Source organism: Mastigoproctus giganteus, chromosome 9, assembly GCF_048544385.1.
Source record: "Mastigoproctus giganteus isolate SK-2022 chromosome 9, ASM4854438v1, whole genome shotgun sequence".
Lineage (NCBI taxonomy): Eukaryota > Metazoa > Arthropoda > Arachnida > Uropygi > Thelyphonidae > Mastigoproctus > Mastigoproctus giganteus.
Genome location: NC_143583.1, coordinates 200,283,084 through 200,299,441, shown reverse-complemented (window position 1 = coordinate 200,299,441; position 16,358 = coordinate 200,283,084). Strand labels below are relative to the sequence as shown.

Here is a 16,358-nt window from a genome sequence, read left to right as displayed (position 1 = left end):
TAAGTAGTTTTTTTGTTTTGTTTTGTTTTTAATTAGCTATATGGTGCAAGGAAGCCTGGGACTTATGCCGCACCAGCCAAAAAGAAAAAAAAAATAAATAATAAATTCCCGAGTTACCTAGAAGAGAGAGAGAGAGAGAGAGAGAGAGAGAGAGAGAGAGAGAGAGAGAGAGAGTCAAAAGTAGAAGGGAATCACCAAGAAGAGAAGAATGATGATATCCAGCTCAGGACCCTGGGTGTGCCAAGCTCATACTCACCAGATGTCAGCCCCTGGGGTAGTTGGCCATGTACTGAATTGTCGACTACTTAAATATACTTAATGACGCCAATTTATAACTACTTAAGTAGTTGGCTATGTACTGAAATGATGCAATTGCACTAACTTGTACATTCTTAATTATATAAATTAATTATACTAATAAATTTGAGAGTTACCTCAATATCCATCCTTTTTTTGGATATTTGTGTTTTACTTTTGGTGTGTCTTCCTTTGATGTTTTGCCATCCTTCTTGTGAAAACGTCTCGATGACGAAAAGTTTGGTCCCTTCAGCAGGAGTTTAGATTTAGAAGATATCACACGATTTTAATTTTGACAAAATGTGTTCAGTCTTCTTGAGTGCGTGGGTTATCTAGCTCCTGGGGCTGGTTGATGTCTACTTGTTTTCAGGTGCTTGGAAGGTTCACGTACGGAAAGTACGAGCACATTGGGGTATTTTTATAAATTGCTTATACTCGAAGATTTAAAGTTAAATGAAAATTTTGATTTATTCTAATTCATTTTATCCGGAAGTTGGAAAAGAAGATCTGCTATTTGAATATTGAGGTAACGCTCAAATTTATTAGTACAGTTTATAAAATGAGATTTCTATCTCTTAGATACTTTATAAGTTAATTATATAAATAATATTTTCGGAAAATTTATATAATTAATATAAATTTTCTAAATATATTATGCAACTTAAGACATAGCTTACGCTGTTTGAATGGACCGAGGTTCAAGCCTGTAACTGCTAAATACGATTACCATACCATAACAGCATTAAATAGCATAAACAAGAACATTTGTATATACAAGGGCAACATTGTTTTAACTAAAAAAGCTCGTTTTTTAGGTTCTGCATTGATTGATATATTATAAATTCCACCACTGACCTGGTGCTCGTGCCAGAGTATAAACAAGAACATTTTTGTATACAAGGGCAACATTATTTTAACAGAAAATAGGTCGTTTTTTTTAGTTTTGTATTGATTGCTTTATTGTAAACTCTACAAACCTAGTGGTCGTGGGGGGGGGGGGGGGGTATAAACAAAAACATTTTTTTAAAATTAATTAAAAAAAGCTCGTTTTTTTTTGGTTTTGCCAAGGGGAAAACTGTCTAATAATTTTGTGCAGATCAATATCGCTGTTTAATTTTCTACAAATATTAATGCTATTATGGTATGCTAACCTATTCTAAGACTTCGTAGACTGATACTTTCAATTTAGAAAAAGAACGTTCTCTAGAGACAATAGTCAAAGGACAGTTTCCCCTTGGCAAAACCAAAAAAAAAAAAAACCGAGCTTTTTAAATTAATTTAAAAACAATTTGTACAGAAATGCCAATATTGGGGAAGTAAGAGAAGTTCATCATTCAAAATGACATTAATTGATGTCGATGGACTTTGATTTTAATAACATGCAATTGCTGAAGTAATTTTTTTCCCTTTCTTTCTTCTTCTTTTTTTTTTTTTTTTTTTTCATTTACCCTAAACAGTCCCCAATAAAATGGACATTGAAATCGTGACGGTTCTCTTTTAATTGGTACAGTTGATATCTGTTATCACACCTACTCTATTAATTAAAAATTCACGACTTAGTTTTCCTTTACTCACGTCTAAAACTAATTTCATTTATTTTTAAATTTATATTAAAAACAATCCATATTTATCCACCTACCATTCTATCAAATCCATCCTAGATTTATATTATTCAGTCACAATATTCTTGCCAGCTTCCAGTAAATACCCAAACGTGCTGATAACATTATGGGCACCGCACCAATAAATAAATTCCAGTAAACTCAGTTACATAAAAAAATACTACACTAAGAAATATTAGCCATTGTCACAAATTCAAAAATTACAAAACCGTTGATTTGGTTTTGCAACTTTTTTTTTCGCTTGTTTAGACGCTGGGTAACAATACGGTGATTATATATACTTAATATTTAGTATATATTTGAAAGTATATAAGTATCTATTGAAATAATAAGTACTGTATATACTGAAACCAAAACCATGATGGTGCGGCAAAGCTCAGAATCTGTTGCCTTGTGCCATGTACAAGTTACGTCCTCCTTCGCACAGCCCTGGGATTCATACAAAAAAAAAAAAGAAAAAAGGGAAACTTTTATACGTGTGCACACAAGCCACCATACAATTATATAATAAAAAACAACACTGTTGCCGACCGGGCTAGCCGGGTGGCTAAAGTGCCTGCCTGGCAACCCAAAGGTCGCGGGTTCGAATCCCGCCTCGGGCTTGGATCAAAGTACTGCAAAAACCTTGGGAAGTGCATTATGGAGACAGAAACCAACAACAACGACAGAAACCGCCAACAACTACCAAAAAAAAAAAAAAAAAAAAACACTGTTCTTGGCTTTACCTTCTGTGGGAGCCCTATAGACCCAGGTTCGAAGGGCTTATACGTAGGGGAGACGTAGCCGAGTGGTCAAACGTGAGATTGCAGTAGTTAACGATTGCATTCATTATCAAAATGGTTAACTGGAAACTCCTCTGAGTCGAAGTATAAGCAGAACATGATTTTAGAAATCTCACGTGTTGTAATCTGTCACACAATGATTTCAGTTTCTCTCTCACATGTTCGAGCTGTCGCATGCTGGGTGCAATGATAAAATCACAAGTGATTCTATAAGTTTGGTAATAGATATTCCTTTGTAGAATCGAGAGTCGTGGACCGACCCCCAACTCAGGACCTACTACTGATTAGTAACTATCCTGTAGTAGGAGGTACTTATACACGAATAATTTTGTTTGCTTTTATTTCAATAATTAATTTAAATTTTTAACGTGCCGGCCGCTTTATAATCATGAAAACATTTACATTGTCAGTTGTTTTATTTTTGTTATTTGTGTGTTTACATAAATGTTATTTGTAAACACACAAATTGGACATTGGGTAACAAACCCTTATGTAAACAATGTTTACTTATAAAGGAACGGTAATAGATATTCTTTTTCATTGCTGAGTGAGTGAATACTAATGAAGTGGCACCGGCTTTGGTGTTTTATTTTCTGTGAAGTAGAATATATGATGTACTGTTCGGTCTAAGGTTGTATGAAGTGGAATCATCTGCCTGCTTTCTTATTATATTTAATTTAAATTTTTAGCTGTGCCAGCTGCTTTTTAATCACGAGAATATTTGCATTCTTAGTTAGTTGTTTTATTTCATTTTATTTGTTATTGTTTGTTTTTAATCTAAGTAAACATTAGTATTTATTTATGTAGTTTTTTTTTCTTCCCATTGCTGAAAGAAGACTGGATTCCGAATTGAGTCTAGTCTACTGAATTAGAGTACTGTATGTCAGGGGCATATTCAGGGGTGGGCAGAAAGGGGTTATGCCCCCTAAACCAAAACTTTGGAAATAGAAAGCAGCAGGCGTTCTAAAAAAAAACCCTCAAAAGTCTGGTCGCCATGCCCCCTTCCCTTACGATGACACCTAGATATGCCACTGCTGTGTGTAGTGTGCATTTTTTATTTTTTTATTTGTTCGAAGTCGAATCTCCTTTTCCATAGTCTTTTCATACCTAAGTTTTTAGCCTGTCGGCAGCTTTATAATCATGAAAATGTTTGCGATGCCTGTTAGTTAAATATATATATTTTTTTATTTGTTTATGTTACTTTAGTAAACATTATTTGTTATATTTTAGTTCATTATTCGTAAAGGAACGTCAATAGATATTCTTTTTCCATTGCTGAAAGAAGACTAATGGCAATTGCCTTACCATTAATACAAATAATACACACAAAAAGTGTTTTACGGTGTACAATATTAAATTTAGTTTGTTTAACATGGAATCTGCCGTCAATTTTCTTTTCATATTTAATTTAAAGTTTACCGTACCGACATTTTTATAATGAAAATGTTTGCACTCTGTTATTTTATTTCATTTTATTTATTTGTAGTTATTTGTTTTAGCAAACGAACAACTTGTTTTATAATTTGTATTTTTTTTATAAAACAAACAATTTGTTTTATAATAAATATTGTGTATTATATTTTAGTTCTTTATAAAGGAACGTCAGTAGCATCCTTGTAACATTGCTGAAAGATTGCTAGTGACAATTTGCTTGCTTTATTATTATTATTAGAAGTGGAAGTGGTTATTTTTTATTTATTTATTATTATTTTTTTTTTGGCTGATGCTGCATAAGCTTGCTTTCTTGCATCAAATGCCTCTACTAATGCTAATGCTAATTAATAGCCATATGGTTTATTAGTTTGCAAACCCTGCAAGGAAGCCTGAGGCTTATGCTGCACCAGGCAAAAAAAAAAAAAAAAAAAATTCTGAATTACCCAGAGAGAGAGAGAGAGAGAGAGAGAGAGAGAGAAAAGTAGAAGGGAATCACAAAGAAAGAGAAGAATGATGATATCCAGCTCAGGACCCTGGGACCAAGCCCATACTCACCAGATGTGAGCCCCTGGGGGTATAGTTCAGTTTGTTGAAATGCCAATCTTTCCCTTATGTAACTATAAATATTTAATTTACATTTTTAGCATGCCAGTCGCTTTATGATCAGAGAAATATTTGTATTTCAGTTATTACATTACATCATATTATATATAATATTTAATATAAATCAGTGGTGGATTAAGGCATGGGCAGCATGCCCAGGGTGGCAAATTTTACAAATCATGAAAACAATATATATCCTCAGTAAAGGGAGCGCTGAAAAATCTTTCTGCCTAGGGCGTGAAAATACCATGGTCCGGCACTGATATATTTGTTATTTGGTTTTTAGCAGCATTACCAACTAAGGCCATATTGCTCCAGGGATATGCGGTGGTCATTTCCTGACCTTTCTGCATCTTCCGTATTTGATGGCTCATGGGCTTGAACCCCGGTCTAATCAAGAAGCGTGTGCTATGCACTGCTGCTCCTGCCCACCTGGCTATGGAGGTGCCTGGCACTGATATAAATATATATTTATACTTAATATAACTATTTTAATTTGATATTGAATATTTAATATTAAAATTTAAAATAAAATATATATTTTATTTGTTTATTTTACTTTAGTAAACATTGTTATAATCGATCTTGGAAGCTACTAGGCTTTTCATACCAACTAAGAAATATTGTTCAAGATTTAGGCCTAAATGGATGTCAGATGAACTAATTAGACATGTGACAGAGAAGAAAAATGCATGGGATACATATAAAATAACAGGTGACACAAAAGCCTATGATAGATATAAGCTGGTCTGTAACCAAGTCACAAAGGAGGTTAGGCAGGCGAAGGCAGATTACGAGAAATCTTTGGATGCAAAGGATGCAAAGAAAAACAGCAAAGAGTTCTTTACTTATGTAAACTCTAGAAGGAAGGGGATGAATCAGATTGGTCCACTTGATATCGATGGTTCAACTGTTGATGATCTTGCTCAGGTAGCTAACAAACTAAATGAATATTTTGCATCTACATTCACACAAGGAGTTATTCAGGGAGGGGAATGCCAGAGGTGTATTAAACTCTGGCAGTAAGCTAGATAATCTTGTAATAACTGAGAGTAAAGTGGAGGAGAAATTGTTGAAGATAAACATAAGAAAGGCACCTCGGGTGGATGGAATCTATTCAGTTATATTAAAGGAGGCGTCAGAGGAAGTAAGCAACCCTTAGCCATAATTATGAGAGCTTCCCTGGGCACGGGAGGTACCCATGGACTGGAGATGTGCAAATGTGACCCCAATCCACAAAGGAGGATCAAAGGGAGACACAGGGTAATAACAGACCTGTTAGTTTAACTTCTCTTCCAGGGAAATCAATGGAGGCACTGGTTAAAGAAGCATTGCAGGATCATCTAGACAAGACTTCAGTTATAGCTCAGACACAGCATGGGATTGTTAAAGGGAAGTCTTGTCTGACCAATTTGATTGGATACTATGATGTAGTCACAAAGGAACTGGATGCAAAGAATAACTTTGATATCATATATTTGGATCTTAGAAAGGCCTTTGATACTGTTGCACATGGAAGACTGCTGCACAAATTGGAGCAGTGTGGCATTGGAGGCAAATTGCTGCTATGGATAAAGGGATGGTTGAGTCTGAGAAGACAGAGTGGTAATCAATGGACACTGCTCTTTGGACTAATGTTATTAGTGGAGATTATTAGACCCAACACTGAATGCCATCAGGGTTCAGTGTTGTATTTATAAATGATATTGATGATGGTATATCAGGCTTAATATCCAAGTTTGCAGACAATACGAAGGTTGGCAGGGTTGTTAATGGCACTAATGACAGTACACTGTGAACCATGGCAGTCTAGTCTGTGCAGGAATCATAAGGAGGAAGTTGTTCTTGCCCGGACTCGCATACGGCATAGTCATTTGACACATTCGTATTTGCTGAGGCTGATGATCCACCAATGTGTGAGTCCCGTGACACAGTTTTATCAATTGGACACATTTTAATTGACTGTCCAGATTTTAGCAATATCCATTTTACCACCTTTAATCCTCTGGCTGAGCTTTATACACTCAGTCAGATTTTATCCAACAATGACAATGTGTCTGCTGTTTTTAGCTATTTAAAATCAATAAACGTTTTTACTCGTATTTAAAATTTACATGCTATTGTTATTTCTTTATTGATTTATCTTTTATACATTTTATACCTTTGTTATTATATATCTTGACATGGTGACCTAACTAATTAGGTCACTGAAAGCTTAAATGTTATATATTACCTGGTCTTGGCGCATTATAGCCTTAGTTGCTAATGTGCCAATAAAATCCAAGCCAAACCAAACAGTACACTGCTGCAACAGGTTCTAAAAAAGTTGAGCAGATGGGCTGACAGGTGGCAAATGAAGTTTAACATTGACAAATGTAAAGTACTACATATGGGAAGCAGTAACCCCAGAGTAATGTATCAACTCTGTGGTACTACACTGACAGTGGTAGAGAATGAAAAGGACCTGGGGGTAATTTTGCAGTCAGATATGAAGTTTTCTGAGCAGGGTAGATGATCTGCAAGAGTAGCTCATGGTGTCTTGTAAATGATATACAGGAATGAATTTTTCTAGCAGGAATAAGGCGATTATTCCCTTGTATAAGGCAATGGTCAGGCTACACCTTGATTACTGTATACAGGTCTGGAGGCCTCATTTTAAGAAAGATGTAGAGCTGCTGGAATGAGTACAGAGAAGGGCAACAAGATTAGTGAATGGAACAAAGGGTTGCTCTTACGAAGAAAGGCTTTAGTTTTGCAAATTACAGTGTCTGGAGACTAGGCACCTGCGAGGTGATCTGATTGAGGTGTATAAAGCCTTGAATGGTTTGAGCATGCTCAATGCTGATGGGATTCTTCCTCTTGCTCAGAATAATCGCCTGAGATGGCAAATTCAAATCGAGGAAAGACGGTTGTAGGGTTGATGTGCGGAAGTTTGCCTTTAGCCATCGGGTGGTTGATTGCTGGAACAAACTTCCATCTGTCGTTGTAGAAGTTAAATAGATTCAAGGCAGAACTTGACAAACATTTGGAGCGAGTGGATGGGTGAAATAAGTTTTTTTTGGTTTTTTTTTGGCTGATGCTATATAAGCTTGCTTTCTTGCATCACGTGCCTTTGCTAATGATATTATAGTTCATTATTTATAAAAGTACTCAGTAGGTATTCTTTTAACATTACTGAAAGAAGATGGTGGCAAATACTTGCTTTATTTGGTATGTTTTTCTGTTATTATTCACTATAAGTTCCAAAAATGTTGTTCATCCTTGAGTTTGTTCAAAATGGAAATTGTGAATTTTGAAAGGAAGATGGTCGGCAAAGAAGATGGTTTGGCATGAATGGGAACAAAAGGAGGAAACAATCTAACCTAATAACCAACATGGTCATGTCTCCAATACTGTGGTAATAATAATATTATAATAAATTGAAAGGTCAACTGGATAGTCACCTGTGCATGGAGGGAAGCAGTAATTTAATTTGTATTTTCTTATCTACTCATTTATTTATTTATTATTTTTTTCCCGACCAGTGTAGCAAAAGAGTGTGACTTCCATGCAGTGTATGGCTATTGCTATTACTATACAAACGAATACTAATTATCATGAATTAATATCACAAATAGGATTATGCATGGAAAGGTTCAAATCTGGGACCAAATTATCTCATCACTTTGTAATAGAATCGCACCTTTCCAAGGATATTATTATTATTAATAGTAGTAGCTACAAATAATGCAAAATGGCAAGCCAAAGAATACAGCATCTGCCAAAAAAAAAAGAAAAAAAAGTACTACCCACCTTATCTGGTATCTCCCATCCCCTCTATGTCTTAATTTTTTCTTAAATTTAATTAAACTACTCACTTCCTCCGCAACATCATATGATAGTTTGTTCTAACAGTTAATTACTCTCTAGCTGAAAGAAAGTTTGCATATACATCTATCCTGCAATCTTCCTTTTTAAATCTGTATATATTCGCTTAGGTTTTAAATCTGTATAAATCTGTATATATGCCCAAATTTTCCAACTGCTAATTATTGTCAGCACTCGTTCACTTGGTTCACCTTGCATGACCACCATACCGAGCATTCTTTATTAATTTTTGTACTAACATTTTTTAACGGAAGAAAGGGGACCTATGCCTGAAAGCTATCGATGTATGTTTATTTTATCTGGCTTCAATTTTAATAAACCATTCTAAGTTTTAAGAAGTGTAAAAATGGCTGAACAGTGTGTAAGAACTTTGAGAAAATGTAGAAGAAATGCTAATGAAACATTAGAGGAGAGATCTAATAGACTAAGAGACTGAAACGAGACTACGAAGACAGACAGAAAACATTGAAGAGAGAGAAGCAAGGTTGGAAATGAGAAGATGGGCAAAACACCATAGGGCTAATCAAATAGAAGTACCGGATGCGAATAATCAACAAGCTATAATTGATGTGGAAGAGCATGACATAGGAAATGTGTTACAACTGTGAGTATTGCAATGCAAGATATTGGGTACATGAATTAAACATATTGAATAAATACACTAAATGCTGTAATGATGGAAAGGTTTCACTTGACCCACTGTCTGAGATACCTACTCTATTACGAGAGCTACTTACAGGGGATACATGTGAAGCTAATAACTACAGAGAACACATACGAGAGTACAACTCAGCAGTGGCTTTCGCATCGATGGGCGCAGAGATTAAATCACCGCCAGCAAATGATCCATACTGTTTTAGAATCCAAGTCCAGATTTACCATTTGGTCTCACTGCTATATCCAAATGAGGCAAATGAGCCAGGATATGGACAACTTTATATTTTTGATTCTGCTGAAGCAACAACAAAACTGCTTGAAAAACAATCAAACTAAGGGTGTATGCCCGAAGTAATCCAATAATTGTATGAGATGATGTGACAAGTTAACCCATTTGCTGAGTCATATAAATAAATGCATCAAATAATCCAGCCCAATCCAACAATGAATGTGCACATGGCATTTATAGAAGACCTGGACTTAGATAAGAGATGATAGGGGCTCACATCTGGTGAGTATGGGCTTGGCAAACCCAGAGTCCTGAGGATATCATCGTTTTTCTCTTTCTTGCTTTCTTGATGATTCCCTTCTACTTCTGACTCTCTCTCTCTCTCAGGGTAACGCAGAAATATTTTTTTTTTTGGCTGGTGCAGCATAAGCTTCAGGCTTCCTTGCACCATATGGCTAATAATAATAATAACGACAATGCACCTACATTCAAAACAGAGGTTGCTGCAATATTGGAGAAGACAGTGAACCACCTGCAAATAGAGACATATGCATATATCCCACAGGTGACTGCTGTAGAATTATATCCCCACTAAACAAAAATGGTGAAGACTGAAGGATCTAGATTAAACTATTTATGTCATAATCAGAAAGATGGCATATGTTACGCTGGGTACAACTAGCTTAAATTTATTTTCCCTTTTGTGTGTAGTCTGAGAGAGAGAGAGAGAGAGAGAGAGAAAAAAGAATACCACCATCATTAAGTTTACTCAATCCCTTTTAAGCCTTAAACACTTTTCTTAGGTCTTCTCACAAGTACCTAATTTCCAAGCACTGCAATGTCAGAACCAAAGTCTTTTGTGGTAAGAGTATCCCTTTTGTTCTTGAGTACAGGTTCCAGACCTGTATGCAGAACTCATTGCCTTGTACTATTCACACGCAGCTAACAATTGCCTCTGTATCCCTCTGGCACAATTCTATATATCATTGATAGAATCCCATGAGCTGTTCTAGCAGCCCGTTTGCATTGCTCAGAGAATTTTATGTTGGACTGTACAACTAGATCTTTTTTGTTCTCCACTGTTGAGTGTAGCACCACCTAATTGGCATGTTATTCTGAGATTACTGCTGTGCATATGCAGTACCTTGCATTTACCAATGTTAGATCTGAGTTGCCACTTTTGAGGCCATCTTCCTAATTTTTCTAGACCTTGCATATAGTAGTATGCCTTGATCCCTGTCATTAAACACTCTACTACCTATCACTGCAGATTTAGATTTTATCAGCTTTCATTAATAGCATTAATAATTTTTGTAAACAGTAAGGTGTCAAGCACTGAACCTTGAAGGACTCCAGCAATAACATTAGTCCAAGAAGAGCAGTGCCCATTTATAACCACCCTCTGTCTTCTGTCACTCAACCTTCCCTTTATCGATAGGAGTAATTTTTCCCTAATCCTACACTTCTCCAATTTGTACAGCCTTCATATGGAATGGTGTCAAAAGATTTTCTGAAATCTAAATATATGGTGTCAAAATTATTGTTTGACATCATATATGAGGAGGTATGAAAAAGTTCGTACCCTTACCTAGAAATTATAGCCCTAGAAAGGTGAAACTTCACAGGAACTTTAATCCTTTTCTATGTACTCCCCATGTATAACACATTTCTCCCATCTGTGGATCAGTTGTTTAATGCCTTGATCATAGAAGTTTGCACCTTTTGCCTGAAACCATGATTCCACTTCATTGATGACTTCCTGAGATGAATCAAAGCGGTGTCCACACGATGGTTTCTTCATTTCTCGAATCAAGAAGTCTGACTGTGCCAGGTCAGGAGAATAGGGTGGGTGCTGCAGTAGTTCGAATCCACACTGGGCAACAAAGTTGGTGGTGGCAATGGCCGTGTGAGCTGATGCATTGTCTGACATATGCTTGACGCCTGTGGTTAACATTCCATGCCTTTTCACCTTCAAAGCATCACGTAACTTTTTATAAAGATTTCTGTAGTATTTTCCAGTAAGTGTGGAACCACGAGGTAGGTAATCTGTCAGGATAACCCCTTTTATGTCACAAAACACTGACAACATCACCTTCTTTGCAGATGGAGTGGTCTTTGCCTTTTTGGGAAGTAGGGAGGAGGTGTGCTCCACTGCTTTGACATGTCTTTAGTCTCCAGATCATTTTGGTACACACAGCATTTGTCATAAACTGATCAAAAAAGTTCTCAACATCCACATTACACAAATCCAACAGTTGGCAAGAACGTTGTATTTGACATTGTTTCTGCAAAGGTGTCAGCAATGTTGGAACCTATCTTGCAGAGACTGTAGAAGTGCTGATGGTCATGTAAAATGCTGTGGGCAGACCCATAACTAATTCCCACTGCATTAGTGATGAAATTAATTGTCACACGTCTGTCACTCGGCACCAGCTGCTCAACCTTTGAAACCGTCTCACTGTCTGTGGATGTTGATGGCCTTCCTTCTCTTGGCTCGTCAAAGACACTTGTATGACTGCACAGGAACTTCCTTTTTTTTATTTTTTGTTTATTTTAATGCACTTAATTGTAAATTTATTTTTTTGTTTTAAATCTCTGCTGCCTGTCTTTTTTAGGATTATTTAATCAGTTTTCTATTCTAATCAGAGCGCTGGAGTGGACAGCAGAATGCTGTTTCGATTTGTCACACTCATTGGTAATGCCATGTAAATATTCAGTTATTAACAAGATATAAACATATTATTAAAAATAAGATTTCTTTAACAAGTTCCATTCCATAAAATTTTCTATTTCTATTTTCTATTTCAACTGGGTTATGGATCGGGGTGCTACGGATCTATTACAAAGTTTAGTGTCTTTTCCACACTACTTTGTTAGTTTTTGTATCTCCCTCTGCTGGCTTTTTGCCTCATCTGTTTAGTTGTTCACTTCCCTGTCACACGGGTACAGTTCCTGTTTATGAATTCACACCTTCCCCCCCTCTGAGTATAATGAATAGGTAGTGCCATAACTAGAGAATAGCTAATGTCATTCTGTCTGTAAGCATATATATATATCTGAATTGATTATTTTACAAGCCTGTAGTTATGATAATAAAAGTCGTAGGCTTTTGGACAATAATTTAATCATAATTTATTTTAAAATTTAATTATAATTTTATTAATGATTAATTAAAAGTTAATATTACATTTTTATAACTTAATTTTTATTAAATTATGTACTAATGACATTTATTAAATAATAATTTAATAAAAAAAATAATAGCAAAGCTGTATTTTTGATATTTGGTCATAGGCACCAAAATTTCTAATTATACTACTGGAATAGAATATTAATAGAATAGTGTTATAGTTAATATTCTATGGTGTTCAGAAAACATTACAGACACATACATATAATACAAAATATTATAAATAAAATTAAAGTATTTTATTTTGAGAAAGCCTGTATTCCCAGTGTGTTATTACAGATTAGTTAATAATTCTATTAACTAATCTGTAATAACACACTGGGGTGTTGCTTTTTTTTTTTTTTTTTTTACCTTGTTTGGCAATAAATGAATTTATTTATATATATATATATAAAAAATGATAAAGATGCAATGAAATTACAGAAAGTCTTAGTAAACAGGAATAAGAAATTAAAATATATAAAAATATATATAAGACTGGGTTATGGATCGGGGTGCTACAGATCTATTACAAAGTTTAGTGTCTTTTCCAACTAATTTGTTAGTTTTTGTTTCTCCCTCTGCTGGCTTTTTGCCTCATCTGTTTAAATCTGCTCACTTCCCTGTCACACGAGTACAGTTCCTGTTTATGAATTCACACCTCCCCTCCCCCCCCACATGGTGCCTCTTCAACTGACATATATACACCGCATGTGAACACTCAGCTCTCTCCTTTGGTCACTATTAACTTTCAACGTGTTCCGGTCCGTACAGACAGTAAGTTTTCTTGTTTTGCCCCATCTCTTTGATTTCTTTGATTTTATATTTCATTCTTCTTTTTCCACAGGATTCTATCGGCATGAACTTATTTATTTATTATTATTTTTTTTAATTTTTAATTTTAAAGTTTATTTATTCTTTTATTCTTCCTTCTGGTCTCTGTCGGGTTGGCTATGATGTATATGTTTACTTTTTACATGTACATCATAACAGAAACAGAGACCTGGCTTATTGCGGTGGCTCCTACGATTTATGCTGCCGAACTCTGATGAAGTAGTTAAAAGTCCTAGGACCCACAGCTTTAGGTACTTACAATAATTATGCTTATATTAATTGCATTTTATTTCAGGTAATTTGTTTTTTAGCATACAGGTTCTCTCAAATCTTCCATGGTTATTACACTTGATAGCTCAGCTCCCTACCAAATACACAAATACTCTGATAATTACCTTTTTTGTCTATATATATATATATATATATATATATATTATATATGTATTAACAGACCTTATTTTTACAAGAAATGCTGTAGAATGAATGTAGAAGTATTATAGAATTTAGAATGAATAGTATCAATAGAACTTTTTTTTTTTTTTTTTTCATGTAATGGAGTGACAGACAAAGTTAATACAGTATTATCATTATTGTGTAATGGGGTGGGAAGACATTAATATTTGCATGTGGCACTTAAAAGTTTATATATTTTTATATAGTCATATATAAACCATATATTCAGAAGTATAACTAATAGGATGTATGGTGAATGTGGCCACACTAGCAAAAAAAGTATATGATTTTTGTATGTTAATGGAATCCCTATGTGATAATTCTTTATGGGCATTTTCTTTCCACATGGACCACTTGCTTTTGATGATTCTATTCTTGACATATGGAGTGGTTACAAAATAACTTCTGGTTTTGATCCTTTATATCAGGGGTGGCCAATGAGTCAATCGCGATCTACCACAGTCGATCGCGGATTTAATTTCGGTCGATCACGAGGAATTTTAAATATACAGTCATCCCTCAATTTGTGCACCTTGTGCAATGAAATTTTTGAGAGGGTAGATTGTGGCACATTTTGAAGGAAAAAAGTAGATCGCATCACAAATTATGTTGGCCACTCCTGCTTTATATCATTCGAAGTACTTGTGTGAAAGAGTTGGCAATTTTTGAATAGTACAATATTAGGTAGGGGTTCCATTAGGCATACATGTTGAGATATAAAATGTTAGAATTGCATAGTTTGAGTTTGCCCCCAGGTATCAAGATGACTGTTATTATTAAAACAAATAAAAAATAGACGTATTTCGAGTTTTGCTGTGTTAGTAGTGTAATAATTTACAATTCTATTTATATGAAAACTGAAAAAATAATGTTTTAAGTTTTGTTATGAATATAATTGGAAAAAAATTGAACTTTGTGAATACAAGTTGAGGGCACCATACCTGCTTACTCACTCATCTGGTATTTTATACAAGCATGTATATTTTATTTAATATATGTGTAATGTAATTATTTCAATCATTTTATACTAAACATTTCCATAATTAAATATATATATATATCAAACACATTTATAATAATTTGAATATAAATTAGCTTGAGGCCTATGCTGCACCAGCTAAAAAAATCTGCTAAGCTTCATAGATCAATTCCTTGAGTGATTTTAAGCAAAAATTTCATGTCAGTGCAGATCACATAATTTTAAACCAGTTCGGAGATATGGAAATTTATGGGGGAAAAAAACTAGAATACTATGTTATAAATTCCTTAAAATCATCTTAAAATCACCTTAAAATTTAAATAGAAAGGGTGCAAGAATATTTGCTGATGCTATCGAGGCAGTGTTAGGTGGGTCGGAAAACTGCTAGCTTGGGGGGAGACAAAGACCAATAGATTGACAGTAGCCACTGGAAGAGGTGAAAGAGATTCTTGCACTGCTTCTATTAGAATGAGCAGAAGCCTGAAAAACAAGATGCATGGTATTTCAGAGACTGCTGGGAGCCATTGCGGTACAAGTAAACACATGGGTTGTGTTAGGGTAGCTAAGAATAGAAACAGGTGCAGGTATACTTGCGTGTACACCAATGCTAGGAGTTTAGTAAATAAATTTGATGAATTTGAGGTATTGCTCAAAACATCAAAGGCAGATATTGTTGGGATATCAGAGACATGGTGTCACACAGATATAGGGGATGCAGAACTGCAATTTGGGGAGTACAACGTCTACAGAAAGGATAGACAGGATAGGAAGGAGGGAGGGGTTATGCTATTAGTTAAGAAACACATAAAAACCAAGGAAGTGAAGCCAGTCGACATCGCTGGACAGTGCAGTGTTGAGTCAGTTTGGTGTGACATAAGCATTGGGAGATCAAAATTGAGAGTAGGAGTGTGCTATAGGCCTAATGACTCTGATGAGTATAATAAGGAACTGTACAGGGAAATAGAGTGGGCCAGTAAATCAGAGAGTCTTATAATGGGAGATTTTAATTTCCCAGATATTGACTGGAATTTGGGGGCTGGTTACTCACACACTAGCAGGGCTTTTGTGGATTTATTGGATTATTGTTTTCTACATCAGCATGTTCGGGAGGCTACTAGAGGGAGTAATACTCTTGATTTGATTATCAGCAGTGATTCTTCATGCATTAAGAATCTGCAGATAAATAAACCAATAGGTGGCAGTGATCACAGTGTGCTGAAGTGGGAGTTACTGAAAGAGGTAACTACCATTAGGGGTAAAGGGAAGGGTTATTGCTTCCGTAAAGGCGACTATGATGGACTGAGACAGTATTTAAATTCTATACAGTGGGACCAACTGATGATGTTACCAACAGCAAATTCAAAATGGGAAGCATTCAAAGAACTTATCTTGGAAGCTACTAGGCTTTACATACCAACTAAGAAATATTGTT

The 16,358-nt window shown here is 35.2% G+C and overlaps 1 protein-coding gene across 1 annotated transcript in view; it reads left to right on the top strand.

The window, feature by feature from the left end:
* The first annotated feature begins 3,783 nt into the window (after positions 1–3,783).
* Positions 3,784–16,358, top strand: part of LOC150081017 (sodium- and chloride-dependent glycine transporter 1-like) — a 455,858-nt gene continuing 443,283 nt past the window's right edge. The window contains exon 1 of the mRNA XM_090380891.1: positions 3,784–3,862. The gene's annotated coding sequence lies outside the window, so the exon portion shown is untranslated. The remainder of the gene's footprint in view (positions 3,863–16,358) is intronic.